The following is a 15,149-nucleotide window of genomic DNA, read 5'->3' as shown; positions in this document are numbered from 1 at the left end:
ATGTAAGCAAACTGAAAGACTTAGCGTATGTGCTGGCCAAACGACGAATAGCCATGGGCTGGAAAAAATGTAGCAAGCCACGGGTTGAGGTGTGGTGGAATGACCTACAGAAATGGGCGGAGGCTGAGACAGCGGTGTGGCAAGAGGCGAGTTGTATGTCTTGGGAGGAGGAACTGGGCTCTTTGATGGCATGGAAGACATTGATATCCTGCATATTCGGGACAGGGGTTTTGGGAGATCCAGATGATGACGATGCGCGCTCATGTGCTACAGAAGCGGAACAAGACATGGAAAATGGCTTGCGAGGGGGGAGGGATCAGGGGAGTAGTGCGCACTAATGGTTAAATGTTTATTGGAATATTGTTTATTGCACTGCTGTTTGGTTTGTATCGTTGTTTGTGGTGAAAAATCAATAAAAATCTATTTAAAAAAAAAAAAAAAAAAAAACTGTGGCGATCGGTCTTCGGCCAACCAATTAATCATGCATTTCTTCCGCCCAAGGGGTGTTTAGTATTTCTGGACTGACACTCTGACCACGGCGGAAGTGAGAAGAATTCGATCTGGTACCCCAACTGAATAATCCTGCTCAGCCAAAAGTCGGAAGACACAGCTGTCTGCGCCGGGACCAACAGAGCCTGATCCCCACGCACTCAGCGTCAGGACTTCTGTCATGGCACCAGAACAAAGGGTTTACTAGCATTTTTCGGGACCCAAGCCTGACTCCCACCAGAGACCTTCTGGTAATCCTGTTTGGGTAAAGTGTGACTCCAAAAAGTATTCTGCCTGCCAGATGTACCAGCAGAGGGCTTAGCAGCAGAGTGCTTTAGTTGCTTGTCAGTGTGCTGTCAGTCTTGAACACACAATGCACCCTGCCCCATAGAGAATCGTCAAACAAAATATTTCTGTCACAAGGAATCTGCAGGACTACCACCTTCTGGTGGCCATCAGAATGGCAATATCGGAGGTGCAAATGAAGATGGCCCGACAATGCAGCCCCCATGTTCACTGCCACAGCTCTGACACCATCATATGCCAAATCTGACAGGAGCTCCACTTGCGACTATATAGCCTGCAGCAGCAGAGCACAGACTGCCTTTTCCTCCACTAGCTGATTCAACTTCCAAAAGCCACCCAATGCAGTCTCAGCTATCTATGAGGCGTATGTAGAAGCTTGAAATGCCTTTTGCCGCAGCATAAGACATCTTCAATGCCTAATCTGCCTTTTTGTCCACTGGATTATGAACAGCTGCCTCCTCAGCTGCTGAGGAGCGAACCACCAGGTTCAACAGGATAGTATCCACCTGAAGAAACTCTGGAAGTGCGCCTTCCTCCGCATGTAAGGGATAAAGCTTGGACATAAAGTGAAGAACCGCCACTTTTGTCGGCTCTGGACAGTCACTAGGTACCTCCTGCTTAATCTGTGGAAGCAACAACATTCCTACATTAGTTGTATATTTAAACTGATGTGTAGGAGGATGGGACCCAAATGCTACACTGGCCATGGAAGGTGGCTGCTGAAACCCCATGTAGTCTGCCACCTGCACGAAGACCTCTGCCACAGCCTCCTTGTCCAGGTATTTGCCTTTAGGATCCTTAGCATCACCAGTCTCCGCGTCAGAAGAGGAAGCAGGAGACTAACCCTCAGAGGAAGAAGCAGAAGACAGCACCAGGGCCCCTACATATCCTGGCCTTCATGCAAGACACCAGCCTATTATCTCAGAGCCTTCCAGCAAATGCATAAAAACTGCCTATCCAACACCGAAGGAGCCCTCTTCTGTTTCAAGGAGGTCTGCAGACCAGCATCCTTAGAGGAAGGAATTGGCCAATTTGACAAAAAAATGTAACCATATGGCCCAGTTGACCGAATTTAGGCTGTACAAAATGATCGTACAACCAAATTCCGGTCTGGGGCCACACGGTTCCATTATAGTAAACAAGAGGAACAGGGTTTGAGGGGTGTTCCCCGCTCCCCTTGCTCGCTATAATGGGAACGGGGGTTGCTATGGTGTCCCCCACTTCTGGGATATTGGAAGCGAGGGACTTAAAAAAAAAACTTGACGAAACTTGCATGGACAAAACTGACGCTGCAGGGTCAGATGGAAAGCGCACCCTGAAAGGTAATTGGGGGGAGGGTGCAGATGTATTGGGGGGTGAGAGTGGGGCATGGATGGGTATGATTTTGCCAATGGCAAAATTGGGTTTGTGGCGAAATTGGCTACAGTCGATTCCGCCATGAACAATTATGCCACAGTCAAATCATACCAATCCGACAGGAAGACAGTGAGCTTGCCATTTTGCTCTCCGTATTAACATGCCTCTGCTTTGACAGCCTCTTGCCAGGCGCCATGGCCACCAGAGACCCAACAGGATAGAGGACACAAGCAGGAACCTTGTAACCCAGGAGCAGAAACCCAACTGAACCGCAAGAAGACAACCACAGGACAACAGCAGCAAAGCACAAGGCACTAGCAAGCATCAGCAGCCAAAACAAAAACAGCATGGAACTACATAATGAAACGAAGAGGCCAATCAGGTGAAGCAACTTCTAGATCAGGCCAGCCATACGTACCGGCTACACCTTCAGGCACTTTGGTAAGGCCATAGATCGCCCGACCCTGTCAAGCTGCTGCCGCCCAATCAGCCCTGTGCCGCACAGGTGGTAATCAAGAAAAAAATAACCTGTGTGTTCTTTTTTTTTCTCCAAAACCTTGCGGAAGCCCCAGACCCCAGCAGTATCCCCGCGAGGCCCAGAAAGCTTACCCAGCCATCCTGAATCTCCCTCAAGACCGATTTTTCAAAGTCCCACCGCTGTCGCTGCACTCCCACACCAGCAACGGAGATGGGAACTGGCTCCCAATAGCCCCATTGAAGCGTGAACCCTGAGGAAAGAGCAGAAGCAGAATCTCCCCCTCCTGGCCACCAGCGCCGGAACAGAGCCTGTCCACAGCTCCAAACCTTTTGGTCCAGTGACAGATGTGGTACTGTTGCACCACAAGGACCAACATCCTGCAAAGAGAACACCAAGGGCCCCTGCCTCAGCTACCACTTATATGGAGCGATTCTCAGTCCCGGGTGGAAGACAGCACAGGCCATCCTAGATTGGCCGCCCACCAGGACTGCTAAGGACATGCAGCTTAACTAGACCCCCAGCAGAAGAGTCTAGGAGAGGGAAAGACCAACCCCAGCCACCCTGAGGCCCAGCAAGAAGTGGAGGGGGAAGGGAACACACAGATGCCCCTCCAAGCCCAGCAGGGAGAGGGGTAACCGACCACCTGGTGGCCCAGCCACCCGCCCAAGGTCCTGAGAGTGTTGCAGGGCTTGTGTCGGGTCACATGGTACGCCGCCATATGACTGACATAATAAAGAAGTGAGCAGTGCTCCCACTCGCCAGGCAGACCATCAACCCCGTCTTTGGCCTATCATTGCAGCTTCATGCTGAGCGCCACCACGGAGGTGGATGGCCTGTCCTGCCACGCCCTGAGCTACAGAGACCAGCCGATCCTTGCGGCCCGCTGTCAAACAGAGTGGGTCAGGAGTGGGTCCTGGGAAGGGCCCTGCCCATCACCCTCACCACTATTGCTGGCCACCTGCCAGTCCCACGCAATAAAAGGGGCTTAGCCTGACCCCGCCACGCTGCCGGCATGGCAGAAATCGGACCCCAGGAGGGAGTTTGCTCATGGCCAAAGGAAACGCAGCCTTGCCCCCTGCCATGGTGCTGGCCTCCCCGGTGCATGGTGAAGCCCGCTCCTGTCGGAGCAGGAGTGCCACGCAGGGCAAACAAGCCCTCCCAGACGCCAGCCTCCCCGAAACCCAAATGCGATCCACTCCCACAGGCGTTAGCCATTGAAGGCTGAGATGGTGGCCAGGATGGTTGGCGCGGCCACCCCGCTGCCAGGACACACTCCAACCTGGGGGAGCCAGCAGGTGGCACTGCTTGGACCACTGCGTAAGCGGCATCCTGCTTGGAGGGATCCCTAATGGGGCACGGCCAAGCCTGATGCCCTGTCTGCACCCCCCACTTTGTTTGAACCTCCCAACTGGGTGAGACTGAACGGTCTCAACCTCAGCCTTCAGTGTGTTAACTTGCGACTAGGGGAGAGTGAAAGAGAGATGAAGCATGAACTTTTGCCACCTGTGGATAATCATCTCCCGCCGGAGAGAGAGGAAGCAGTGCGGCCTACAGCACCACTGGCGTGTGTGAAATAAAACCCCTGAGTGGCAGGATAGAGAAGCCGTGCGCTGCTGCCACTGCACGGATGTCCATAGAACTCCTGACTGGGGGAGAATGAACAGCCTCCACCGCCGCCAAAGCCTTAAGTCAAACACCGTCCCCACAGCTGATATGGCCCCCCGGTATAACCAGGTGTGGCTTTGCCAGCCAGGGGTGCATGCTCCACTTCTGGACTAATGTCATGCTGTCTCCTGCATTGCTGCATGCCTAAAGTAGATCCAGTGGGTTTGCCGCTGCAGCCCCTTGTGAGGAAGGCATGATATCACAAGGAGGACAAGGACACAAAAGATACAAATCACCAGTTTTATTTACTTCAAAAGCGGTTTGGAACAACTCCTATCTTGCCCTAACACTAAAGATGGGAGCACGCTCTACCATCTAAATAAAAGAAAACAGTCCTAGTCCGTCACAAGTCCAAACCAATAACAATTAAACTAGAAAGACCCATTGCCTGCCCTCAATCTAATACCATACAAGTGAAATAGGGACATGTAATGCAAACAGAAAATCTGTGGAAAACAAAAGGATGCCAGAATGGCTTATCAAGATTCTTGCCCACGTTGTATAGCACGTGGGTGGGGTGGAGCACTTGACGTATGGGCACACTCTGCTATGTGAGCACACCTGGGGTAGCTGGCTCAGCCTTCCAGAGCCTGCTTGGCATTCACGTACTCCATCTCAAAGTGCAGTGTTTTGACCTCTCGGGTCTCCTTCTCCCCCCTAGTCCAGGTCAATCCCCTGCGTTTTACAGCACCAAGCTTTGCAGCACGAACACAAATGTTGCAGGCTTTTCAGCACAAACACAAAAGTTCCAAAGAAAATTGTATTTTAAAGTCTCTATAGGTCCCCTCAACCGGGACCCACCCTCTTACTTTCAACTTCTTTCTTGGTTCCCCTCTATCAAGCTCAAACCGTTCCAATTTACTTTCTCAGGGTTCCCTTGCCCTAGTTTATTCTTTAGCATTTGCTATGCCTTAGGGTACTCATAGGCTTTTAAACAGTTCAAATATTTGACAAGATTCAACAGTTCACACAATCTTTTCAGGCTCTCTTCAGCATTGGCTTTAATAAAAGAATGGGCCTCATTAGAAGTTTGCCGGTCCGGAAACAATGGTACCGGTAAGCTTGCCAGTGCTGTTGTTTCCAGACCGGCAAACTACGAGTTCTGCGAGCAGGAGCCTTTCAGCCCGCCAGGTCTCACCTGGGGGTAGAACGGCACCCGCTCGTAGACCTCGACAGATGCACCGGTACTATTCATGAATGGTGTGGTGCATTCGACATGCCCATTCCCATTGAGTCCAATGGGACTCAAATGGGAATGGGGAGTCATATTTCCTAGCGCCCGGGAATGGGCAATTACCATGTACACTAGGGCTGTAATGCCCCGGTAATTGCCCATTCCCGGGCGCTGGAAAATTCATGACTCTGGCAGCAGCCGTGCCGGTGTTTACCGGCACTGCTACCGCCAATGTCATAATGAGGCCCAATGTCTCTCTTTAAATTTCTGGGTCTCCCTCGTTCGGGCTCTGACCCGTTTCAAACACAATTTCTGGGTCTCCCTCATTTGGGCTCGGACCCCTTTCCAACACAATTTCTGGGTCTCTTTCATTCGGGCTCGGACCCCTTTCACAGTGCCCAGAGTCTTTCCAATGGGCGTACTTTCTCGCTGGACCACTCTGTTACTTTATTTTACAGTTCAATTTCACTTCATTTAAAAAATAACTTCAAGTCCCATAATGCCTTGCATGGGACTTTTTATTTATGGCTTTCTTTCTCAAATTCCATGCTCAGGTTCCCGCTCCACTCACCCGGTTAGCGTGGCTCGGGCGAGCAACCTCTCTGGGTCGAGGTCAGGGTCTTCCCACCTGCGCCTCAGGTACTTTGGCTTCCCTTCATATGCCCAGGCGAAATGAGTGCTTCTGTGGACAGAGTCAGCAGGATACGATCTGCCCTCTCTGGCTCTTGGAAGGCACAGCTCCTCATCCCTGCTGCAGCCCTTCAACAACACAGGATCAGCATCTTGGCCCCCAGCTCCCTTCCAGACTCTCCAGGGTTCTGTCAGCACTCTCCTCTGCTCTTCAGCTCCTCTGGTCCAGCCTGCATCGCCAGCTCACTCAAAGTGTGTCTCAGTGCTCAACCTTTTATACTGACAGGGAGTGTTAATTGGAGTCAGGTGTGGGTGGTTGAAAAGGGAGGCTTCACTCGGCATGTCCTCGTTAATGGGACAAGATGGAGACTGCCCATAGGAATCCATGGTACATTGGTTCCATTTGGCAATCTGCTCTGTTCCTCTTCTTCTTCGTCCCAGTCCTTTTGACAGAAGGCAATGGGGAGGAATTATGAGAGTTGTAGTTTTCCCTAATGATGGAGGGAAACTTCTGTAAGGGTTTATCCGAGTGAAGGGGGCAAATGTGTGGTTGTAGGTGAATGGGTTTTAGATGATAATGTCCCATAGTGACTGTGGGGATATCGGATAGGGATATATTTCTTCTCCTATGCCTCCCTTTAATGTTAGTACCTATTGGAATTGGGGAGGGGGCAACGGGATAGGATTCATAACAACCTATAAAAGTGGAGGAAGTGTTGGGTAGGGGTTTGTCAGAAAGGGGGAATACTGTGTCTCTCCCGAGGGCATTCCTCCAACTGTCCCCAAGGACCACCTGCTCAAGTGATTTTCCCGCACTGGTCCGGCGATGGACGTGACCTGGCCACCTGAACAAAGAATCCCTGGGGTCCATACATGAGAAAGGCCTCAGGTTTCTCACACCCTGTTCCTCATATTGACCTAGCGAGCTTTCTGCTGCTGCCTCTGTTCCCACTTTTCTGCACTAATAAAGATTTCCCCATATGCCATCTCTCAATGCCCAATGTTTTCCTTGACTGAATATTAAATTGATGTGGCATTGTGGCATTGTCGTGTGTATATGCCCTGTGGCATCTGTCCCAATGCTCCAAAGGTAATGCCTTATATATGCAATTTGTTGTTTACCTTTATGCCCTCCCTCCCCACAAGTGTATGGACTGCAACAGAATGTTTTAAGTGATGGATGTAATCTTAGTCAGTATCATTGTTGTTTTATTTTATTTCCTTGGCATAGGATGCTGTAACGTGAACCCTGTGTCCAAGGGCTCATGCCGGGCCACATGGTGCATCACCATGTGACTGACTCAATAAAGAGGCGAGTGGTGCGCCTGCTCACCAGTCAGACCATAGAACCCGTCTCTGGCCTACAATTGCAACTTCACGCCGCCAGGCTCTGAGCTACAGAGACCTGCCGATCCTAGCGGCCTGCAGTCAAACAGCGCAGCTCAGGAGCGGAACCTGGTATGGGCCTTGCCCATCACCCTCACCACTATTGCTGGTCCCCCAGCAACACAACATAGAGGTAGATAGGAAAATTAAAACAGACACATTGCACCTCATTACGAGGTAGTTATTATAACCCGCCGGTATGCAGCAGGCTGCCGCCGACCCCGTAACACTGTTTCCCCCACCTGAAATCCCGGTGCTGGCAGAATGGTAAATCCCCATGCCCATGGAGTTCAGTAGGACTCCACAGGAATGGGTACACTGAAGTACCGGCACCGTTATTAACCTTGCCAGTGCTTCAGTGAAAACACTGCTGGTAGGTGCCTGAACTCCCAGCAGACCCAGGGTGCCAGGAGTACCTTGCTTGGCAGACTCGTAGTTTGGCTGTCTGGAAAGGGTGCCGGTGCAATGCTACCGGCACCCTTATTTCTAGACCGTCAAACTCATAATAAAGCCCATTGTGGAGGTTTGGGGGTATTGCATTCACAGGGGAGGGGTGGGGAAGGCATACATAATAGTACAAAGATGGTATGGATTCCTTAGATGGAGGTCAGGACCTGACAAGTATATACATCTCAACTCACATGCTTTTGGTGGGTGTCATCCGCCTTGTTATCAGTTCTCACCTGCCAAGCTCTTTACACCTCGATTCACCGCAGAATAAAACCAGTTGTTTTCCCCCACTTGCGGGACTAAAAAGATTGAGAGGTATGTATGTAAGTACTGGGATGAGGAAGATGCATGTAGAGGTAATGCCCTTTTATTTGAGGTACTTCTGATGATATTAATACATATTCAAAGTAGAAGGTTTTTTACACAGGATCTCGGAAAACCTGGGACCGACGGAAGGAAAACTAGGTCAGGGCTCTATATGATTAATAGTCCACCAATACTTTACATTTTCTTTCCAATAACATAACCAAAAAGGTGGATATAAGGGAAAAGGGGCTCACAGATGATAACATACAGAACCATCCGCAAAACAGACTGCTTTTGACCCACCTCTGCCTCAAAAGGGTGCTGCAAATACAGATTTTACATACGAACTTTCAGGAAAGTCATGATTCTATTAAAGACACAGAGGTGAAGTATTATGCTTTTCTTTCTTTAATCTCAGAGAACAGCATCATTGAAAAAAACACATAACTTTAAAACATGATTCAATTTCACATGAGCTTTTGCTGAAATAATTAGTTTTACTGAACAAACTCATGACTCTCTCCCCAATCACGGCCCATAATAACATATAACGTCCCTTCAACCGGAAACGGCTTCCTCTTTCTTTGATGTGACTCCTCTCTTCATCCTTCGTATATGGAAAAAACATCCAGAACTTCATGGACGTTTGTTCCTTCTAGACGTTAAGCTCCGCTATGTGACCTTTGTTTCTGTTCCTGCAATCAAACTAAAAATACTCGTAATTAAAATTGGGTGTGCTCTTCCATGTTAGATATGTTAGCCACTGCTAATACATTTCATAATCCTCTCTAGTATATATGCAAAGTCATTACGTTTCATGATATACACCACACATATCAACAGGCATGAAATAATGCTTTAATCATTGAAGAACTCATAATTAGGGTGGGATAATACTTTGCCTCTGTGTCTTTATTAGAATCATGACTTTCCTGAATGTTGGTACGGAAAATCTGTATTGTATGGCAAGCAGGGAGACTTGTATTATGCTCGTTTAAACCTTAGCTACCACCAACGAAGCAACTTAGTCTATCGGTTTAAAGTAGAACGTTTTAAACACTGAATCCCCTGACCAGTCTGCGGCCTTCATAATATCTTCTAGCCTAGCCTTTGCCAAAAATGCTTTGGTGCACCCCAAAACCTTGGGTTTCTATTCCCGCCTGTCCCATGGTCAACTTGACCCATCTTGCTAGAGTAGCGTGTAAAGACGAGCAGGAGTCAGGTAAGTAGGAAACAGCTTTAATGTCTTCAACCTGAACAGCCGTGTCCTAGTCGCTCTCACCACGTCTACTCTCCCCTTCTCAACCGCCAACGAACCTCCCGCACGAGCGTAGAATTCTCAGGAGAATTCCACGCTCGTGAGGAGAGCACAACCCGGAAGAACCATTATAACATAGCGCATGAGATTGCCTTATGCAGCTTAGTTAGACTTACTAGCAATTGTGTTTCTCTGCCGGTCTGAGCTGTGCTGTTACTTTCTCACAAACTTTGAGGCATCTAACAATGCACAGCTTAGGCTAGTGTGGAAAAAACGGGTATGACACGGTTGAGATGTTCATCTTGGTTCTTCTACTAATGTGAAAATTAACTCATTCCAGAGAAAAACATCCATTCGCTATCTCCAATGTAAGAAACTCTCTTACATTAGATCAGGAATAGGAGCATCGGTAATTTTGCCCTTATAGCTTTCCTGGGCAGCTGCCTATTATCTGCCCAAGACAGAAATAGTCTCAACATCACATTTACATCCCAGAGCTGGGAGTATTCCGGGGCCAGCGGCCTCATGAGCTGAATTACTTTCATCACTCTCTTTATGATGGGATGCTCTCCCACTAGAGCTCCACCCAATCATGGCGTGTCCTGCTGAGACTGCTGGACTATACACATTGACTGTCCTGTAAGCCATACTCCCTGCCACCAGGCCTGCCAAATAATTCGCTTATGCAACCACATCTGCTGAAACGGGATCTGCACTGCTTGCCACGCACCAACTATTCCAGGCTGTCCTATACGACTCTGTGGTCCACGTGCCCAGGAGCTTCTTATGAATCATTTAGCGTCTTCCGATAGTCCTGGCTTTCTCCAGGCAACCCGGAAATCATCCACGCTACCTGAGCCAATGACACGTCTAGCACCACGGCGTGTAGGTGGTCCGCCGGGTCCTATAGGATCTGCTGCATCCGAGGCAGCTGAATCAGCATCTCTGTTGAGAGATCCAGGAGGTCTGGGAACCGGGGTTGAGTCGGCCACAACTGTGTAATCATTAGCACTTTGGCTCTGAGTCTGCGCACAAACAAGTGATCATGGTGAATGGAGGGAAGGCGCACTCCTTTCCTCGTCCCCACGGCTGTACGAAGGCATCCATCAGTGCTGCTTCCGGGTCTGGTCTCCAACTGAAGAATCTCATCAGCTGACAGTTGGTCCTGGTAGCAAATAGATCCATGCTGCACAGACCCCACACCTTCATCAGTCTCCAGAAGACCTCCCTTTGCAGTCTCCAATCAGTGCCGTCTCTCGGGAACTTTGAGTTCCAGTCCGCTACTGTGTTGGCTAGCCCCGGCAGATATTCCGCCATCACTGAAATGTTCCTCTCCAGACAGAGATGCCAAAAATCCCTGGCTAGCTCCACTAGGACTCTCGATCACGTGCCCCCTAGGTGATTTATGTATCTCACCGCCGAGACATTGTCCATCTGGAGAAGGACACAACACTTCACCGTCTGTGGGGTTAGTGCTTGATAGCAAGCAAACTCACAAGCAGCTCCAGGCAAGTCCTGTGCTTATTGCTTTATGCACGGATTTGTCCATAGAGTTACCCAACACTCTCTTAAGACTCATAACCATCTGTGAGTCCTCGGGGTTCATCTCCTTGCTGGACACTTTGGTCGGAGTTAGACATAGCTTATACGTACAATGCTGTTACGCTCACCTGGCTCCCACAGAGGCATCGATCGGAACTGGACAGCTGCGGTCTCCACCAATGTGACGCATAGGGCCGAGATGATGGACTGGACTGGCCCACCTAGCTTCGTTTGCTTGGCCCGTAGGAATATTTTTCTGCAAATGGAGAAAGGGAATTAACCACCCGTGGAGTTGAGTGTAAATCCCCCCACCCCCGCTGTTCTCCCCACAGATCACCTTTGATGTCCCCTCTTATAGTCTCACCTGATGGTTTGAAAAGATGAGCTCTCCATCCTGCATTGAGCGCAGGGGCGCGTTGATAACCAGTTGCTTCACTGGCTCGAAGGAATTGGTGAGTTCCAGAACAATATTGACTCTGAGATTCCAGGCAAGACGCCATAAGTATAAAGTTCGTAAGAGTTCAAATGCCTGACTTTCACTCTTGTCCAATTCCTTGCAGGTTGCAGCTTGACCCTAATTAATAGTTCCTCGTGGCAACCGGTAGTATTCTGGTAAGGATTTGTATTTTCCAACACAGTTCGATAAAATAATGTCAATATGTAACCTGTTGCTTTCTCCCTTATTCAGGTGCTGAGAGAAAGTATGAAGTCTCGGGGAATAATACCTCCGGTGGTAAAATCAGGTAAGTCTATTGTGGTGAGGAGGGTTCCCCTTGTTAGTCCCTTTGTTTCACTTTGCTGTCCTTTTGTTTGCCCTTAGGGGCCGGGGTTCGGCGAAGATGCAGTGGAAGCTGCGCCGCCCCAAGAAGCGGGATAGTACCCTCGGTGGTAAATTCAGGTAAGTCTATGGGGGGTAACTAATATTCCTCTGTGTATTCCCTAGGCTCACCTTGCTGTTCTTATCTTCTTCTTAGGTGCTGGAGTGCGGCGGGAACATGCAGGAGGATGCTGTGGAATGTGAAGATGTTGTGAAGGCCGGTGAGTTCAGCGCGGCGCTGCAGCAGGCGAGGCGACGTGCATAAATAGCTTCTTTCTTCCAGCTCGAAGGTGCGATGGATCGGGAATTCAGGTAAGGATCAAAGGTATTGCTCTTGTTCTAACCTTTTCTCCTTCTTTCTCCCTTTTTCTCGGAGCTCCAAACTCGAGGCGGGCGTGGCAGAAGGCTGGATGCAGACTTGCAGACACGGTGAGCGTTACGCTGCTGGATGCAGAATAACACGAAGCGTGTGCTGCTCTTCGGGCGTGGTTTAAATAGCCTCCAAAGTAGTCCCAGGTAAGTATTCCTCCCCAGCCCCACCCGAGTAAAAAATAGTCCCTAAGTAAAGTAGTCCCTTCCAAGCCTCTTTTGGCTTGGAGCTCTTGCAGCATGGTCTGCATCAGGTAAATTTGCAGCATGGTCTGCATCAGATAAGTTTTAATCTATGAGCCTGGCGACTATGGCGCCAGTACTGACTCTCCATATGAGCCTGGCGCCATAGGCACCAGGACTGGACCCAAATAGCCCCTAGCAGGGGTTGTTGGGCTTGCTTGGGATAACTTGATGCCTGCTTCCGGGGTTGCTGGACTTGGTCTGGGTCCCCAGGGGTAGGCATCATGACAATGCAAGGTGGTGCAACAGTCTTGATCTTGGGCTCAGGCCCGGCCCTAGGGGGGGGCGAGCCGGGCGACCGCCCATGGCGCTGTGCCTCAGAGGGCGCCATTAGCCCCACCACGCCAGCTCGGGGGAGTCTTTCAAGGGCTCCCCCGAACTGGCGTAGAGGGAGAAGGCGCAGCAGGCGGGCGCATTCAGTGTCAATCGATTGTGACCAAATGCGCCCCACTGCCGCAGGCGCCTTCACCAACAAAAGGCACCGTGGGCCCCCTGCCACGCCAGCCCGGGGGAGTCTTTCAAGGGCTCCGCCGAGCTGGCGTAGTGGCAACAGGCGCCTCATTGTTAGGCAATGAGCCCACGGCTGCGGAGCGCATTTAGGAACAATAGAATTACCTCCTCGCAGGAGCGAGGAGTTTAAAAAAAATAATAATATTTTTAAAAAGTTATACTCCGTGGCCACGCCCCCTGTTGACGAGGGGCACGTGGGGAACGGGGGGCAGGGACGTCATTTAGGGATCGCCAGAGGTCGCAACTGCGACCTCTGAGGTCTCCCTTGCGACCTCTATGGTCTCCCTAGCGACCTCTAAAAAAAATAAAATGTCTTCTTTTTTTTGTAATGCAAGCTCCTGGGCTGTGGCCAGCACCATGTGGCTCTTTTTTTTAAGTTCATTGATTTTTATTGAAAGTTAAGAATAATTAAGTAGACATTACAGCAAGTTGTATGAAAAGTGAAATACATCATAGTAAATATGATAATTGATGATGCTGTAGTTAACTACATACAATACTAAATATGAAGTAAAATCATAACATGGTTTGGAACAAATAGGGGAGGACGGACACGACACAGTAAGGGAAGAGTAGGGAGAGGGAAGAGCAATAAATGCAATAAAAGGAGCATTTATGTTAAGTAATCATTAAAGGCAATCCATTTGTTATGAAACTTAGGTAGAGTTTTTGTTGATAAGGCATACATTTTTTCAATTCTGCGAAAAGAGCAAACAGAATTCCACCATAAATCATAAGTTAATTTTTGAGCATTTTTCCAATTAGTCACAATGAGTGTCATGCGCGGAAGGAAGGTTACCCTCAGGCACACCGCTTTACATAACACTCATACCCCCGGGTACTCCCCGACACATAACACAGCTAGACTCCCCAAGTCACAGTCAGCCCTTCATAAGGTCACGCTACCTGTGGTGCGGAGGAAGCGTCATCAGCTCCAAGACTCTGTCAGAGGGCGACTTTGTTTGTTCCCTCGTTTCCAGTGCAACTACCATGGAGATTGCGAGCGGGCTGGAGCAGTCGACTGCAACCACTTCCTGGTTTGGGGCCGACTTCCCGGTCACATGCCCTGAGCTCCGCTTACGTGATTGGGAGTCGGCAGACATAAAAGCCGCGCAATTTGAATCATTCGCCGCTTCACAGCTGTTTCACGACACTGTTTGGCGTTTTCGATTCACATTTTGGATTCATTGAAATAAGACCTCAAGCTTATGGATTACGGACTGGTTATTCTTGCTCCTTGGATTTGTGGTTTTGGTTTCTGCTCGGATTCACGGACATTTGGATTTTGGCTAACGCTTAACGGATCGTTTGGATTACCCTTCTCTGCTTTGTCATTTACTCTTCTGTCTTCAAGGTTCCTTGAACTGCTACGGTGCCTCCAAGTAGTCCACGAGTTCCACAGTGTCACAAATACATCCAGGAATCATCAGGTGTGTAGCCAGCACTGAGTTTCTGGCGCCTGGCTTTATGGATTGCCGACACTTCCTTGCACCACAGTCTCAGAGTTCCTAGCACCTTTCCATTAAACTTAGGTAAGCCCCTTTATCAATAACAGTTACATTGTTTACAGTACTGTGCTTGTTTGTGCTAATACCTGAATTCATTCCAACAGCTCTGGGTCCTGCGAAACAACAACCACCTGTGGCCTCAAGGCTCGCACAGGAAGTAGTTTTCTCTATCCCTGTGTGGAACTTGGGGACAGAGGCCCATATATTCTTCACGAAGTGTCAAGTCAAGACAATGAGATGGAAGGCAACATATACCAAAAAATGTAATAAATCAGACAAAGTAATATGTGACATATAGGGATTTGCTACAGTTCCAATCATGACATTACATAATGTGAGAGGTTCCTGAAACGAAAACATTTTTGTCAGCATTTCCATATATGAGTCCAAAATGTAAAAACAAAATTACAGTTAAAGATTGAATGAATAAAATCTGCGGGAGAAGATTGGCAGGACCAGCATGTACTTTGACTGGAGTTAGACATTTTGGCAACCCTTTGTGGTGTAGGATATGCTCTATCTAGTATGAAATAGTGCGAAAGAGTGAGATTTGAAGCAACGGAAGTGGAAAAGCATTGCAACCATATCTTAGTGAGTTCCAATCAGATTCCCACAGGGTATAGAGTTTAGCGGTAGTATCAGTGGGCTGATTGAGAATGGAA

At 49.1% G+C, this 15,149-nt stretch overlaps 1 long non-coding RNA gene across 3 annotated transcripts in view; it reads right to left on the bottom strand.

The window, feature by feature from the left end:
* Positions 1–15,149, bottom strand: part of LOC138497207 (uncharacterized) — a 795,999-nt gene that overhangs the window by 224,280 nt on the left and 556,570 nt on the right. The window contains exon 4 of one of the 3 annotated variants that reach the window (XR_011278539.1): positions 8,626–8,946. The exons of the other annotated variants lie outside the window; for them this stretch is intronic. This is a non-coding gene — a long non-coding RNA (uncharacterized lncRNA). Of the gene's footprint in view, positions 1–8,625; positions 8,947–15,149 lie in introns of those variants that run through there. 3 annotated transcript variants of the gene reach the window in all.

The sequence above is a fragment of the Ambystoma mexicanum genome, chromosome 5q (genome assembly GCF_040938575.1).
Source record: "Ambystoma mexicanum isolate Mex_15411 chromosome 5q, UKY_AmexF1_1, whole genome shotgun sequence".
Taxonomy (NCBI): Eukaryota; Metazoa; Chordata; class Amphibia; order Caudata; family Ambystomatidae; genus Ambystoma; species Ambystoma mexicanum.
Note: the sequence above shows the minus strand (reverse complement) of the source record. Positions and strands in the feature narration are given on the sequence as shown.